The following is a 2195-nucleotide window of genomic DNA, read 5'->3' as shown; positions in this document are numbered from 1 at the left end:
CAGGAGGAACATAATTTCTAGGAAAACTTAAGCACTGTGAAGAAAGTCTAGCTGCACTTGTCTGCAACAAAGGCCCGCTGCTTCAAAACTGTATGCTCAGGACCAGCTAATCTCATTGTCCTATCTGGGAAAACAGTAAAATCTAAATCCTAGAGCACGTAGTAAATTTAATCCAAGATGAAACTTGAAGCAGTGGAGAAACATTATTACAAACAAAGTGTTTTAGAAATTAGCTTTGATTTATTCATTTCTTGATGAGCTTTACAGTTGTATTAGTTAACACACCAAAATTGCTGTATTTCTACCTTTAACTCTTGCTCCGGTGCACACAGATTTAATTCCACACAGCTTGCTTTTGTGACTTGTCTTTTTTGGTTGGGCTCACTGCACTAAGTAGAGCAGAAGGTAGACTGGGGGAGAGAACAAGGCTTCTGTGTATTTGTCTGGTCAAAAATAAAAATATAGTATGTGTATACCACTGAGCTATGTCACGTATTGAGATCTTTCATCGGAATTCACCACTTTGTACTCTTCCAAGGGGCACTTAATCTGCTGTCGTGTAGCTCAGTTCCCTAGCATACATAAAAGCAGCTATGGTTTTCCATCATTAAATTTTTCATTGTTGTTGTTGCTTCTAAACCAATGTAAGCAACAAAATCACTGGTTTACTATTGACTTCTATATGATGAAATAACATCCAAACCAGCATTTAAAAATAAAAAGTGCTCTTTAAATTATGCAACATGATGAAACTGGGGAAGAAACAAAATTGAAGCTGCCCGTAGAACTTTAGTCTGTCCCTATGTGTGAGGTGTAATTAAGTTTTTGTGTGCATTTTTTTCCTAAAAGGTCTTTTTGTTGTTCAACAGGAAGGTAGACTTCAGTCTGCCTAGGCTCCGGGTTTTTTTCTGAATTACTGCTTTTAAAGCACATTCATACTTTCAATGCCTCTATGAAATTTTCCATAGTGTTTATACTGTGGAAGAGAAAGGAAGAACCGTGGAACCCAATATTTCTGTATGCTCAGCTTAGAAACTTTAGGATTTTCAAGTGTGTAATATGCTTAGAGTGCTTTTATATTAAAATATCAAGTTTGTTTTAGTTGGAAACATGAACACTTGCCATTTCTGCATATCTGGTTTTTGATCTCTGACAGAGCATGCAGAAATACATGAATAAGGCTTAGCTATGGAGAATCTTCACCTAATTTTCCCAGCACCATGTAAGAGCAGAAGAAAGAAAAGAATCGAGCTCTGTGCTGGCATTCCTAACAAAATGACTGTGGTGGGTTGACCCTGGCTGGATGCCAGGTGCCCACCAAAGCTGCTTTATCACACCCACTCCTCAGCTGGACAGGGGAGAGAAAATACAATGAAAGGCTTGTGGGCTGAGATAAGGACAGGGAGAGATCACTCAGCGATTACTGTCACAGGCAAAACGTGACTTGGGGAAATTAGTTTAATTTATTACCAATCAAATCAGAGTAGGGTAATGAGAAATAAAATGAAATCTTAAAACACCTTCCCCCCACCCCTCCCTTCTTCCTGGGCTCAACTTCACTCCTGAATTCTCTACCTAACCGCACCAGCTGTGCAGGGGGACAGGGAATGGGGGTTGTGGTCAGTTCATCACACATTGCCTCTGCTGCTCCTTCCTCCTCAGGGGGAGGACTCCTTACACTCTTCCCCTGCTCCAGCATGGGGTCCCTCCCACAGGAGACAGTTCTCCACGAACTTCTCCAATGTGAGTCCTTCCCACAGGCTGCAGTTCTTCACAAACTGCTCCAGCATGGGTGCAGTCCTTCAGGAGCAGACTGCTCCAGCGTGGGTCCCCCACAGGGTCACAAATCCTGCCAGCAAACCTGCTCCAGCATGGGCTTCTCTCTCTGTGAGTCCACAGGTCCTGCCAGGAGCCTGCTCCAGCGCAGGCTTACCACAGGGTCACAGCCTTCTTTGGGTGCATCCACCAGCTCCAGTGCAGGTTTTTTTTTTTCCCCTTTGTCGTGGTTTAACCCCAGTTGGCAACTGAGCACCACGCAGCCGCTCGCTCACCCCCCCACCAGTGGGATGGGGGAGAGAATCGGAAGGGTAAAAGTGAGAAAACTCGTGGGTTGAGATAAAAACAGTTTAATAGGTAGAGCAACAGTCACGCACGCAAGCAAAGCAAAACAAAGGAATTAATTCACTACTTCCCAT

The 2195-nt window shown here is 43.3% G+C and overlaps 1 protein-coding gene across 1 annotated transcript in view; it reads left to right on the top strand.

Moving 5' to 3' along the window:
- The window catches only part of DNM3 (dynamin 3), a 153456-nt gene that overhangs the window by 453 nt on the left and 150808 nt on the right, over nucleotides 1-2195 (top strand). The gene's annotated exons all lie outside the window — the stretch shown is intronic.

This window comes from Pygoscelis adeliae, unplaced genomic scaffold (assembly GCF_000699105.1).
Source record: "Pygoscelis adeliae isolate BGI_AS28 unplaced genomic scaffold, ASM69910v1 Scaffold402, whole genome shotgun sequence".
Classification (NCBI taxonomy): domain Eukaryota; kingdom Metazoa; phylum Chordata; class Aves; order Sphenisciformes; family Spheniscidae; genus Pygoscelis; species Pygoscelis adeliae.
Note: the sequence above shows the minus strand (reverse complement) of the source record. Positions and strands in the feature narration are given on the sequence as shown.